This window comes from Mus pahari, chromosome 13, assembly GCF_900095145.1.
Source record: "Mus pahari chromosome 13, PAHARI_EIJ_v1.1, whole genome shotgun sequence".
Lineage (NCBI taxonomy): Eukaryota > Metazoa > Chordata > Mammalia > Rodentia > Muridae > Mus > Mus pahari.
Window position 1 is genome coordinate 17,044,939 of NC_034602.1, and position 383 is coordinate 17,045,321.

A 383-nucleotide genomic window follows, 5' to 3' on the forward strand; every position below is an offset into this window, starting at 1 on the left:
GAACTAATCAGTACCCCCAGAGCTCGTGTCTCTAGCTGCATATGTAGCAGAAGATGGCCTAGTCGGTCATCATTGGGAAGAGAGGCCCCTTGGTCTTGCAAACTTTATATGCCCCAGTACAGGGGAATGCCAGGGCCAAGTAGTGGGAGTGAGTGGGTAGGGGAGTAGGGCAAGGGAAGGATATAGGGGACATTTGGGACACTATTTGAAATGTAAATGAAGAAAATGTCTAATAAAAATTTTTTAAAAACATAGTGAAATTAGAGAAGTGTGCTACAAAATTATCAGAAGTTGGACCAATTCAAAATAAAAGCTAAGCTACTTAAAACTGCTACAAATATTTAGCGTATCAATTTATTTTCCTTGGTGCTACAAGGAATCTA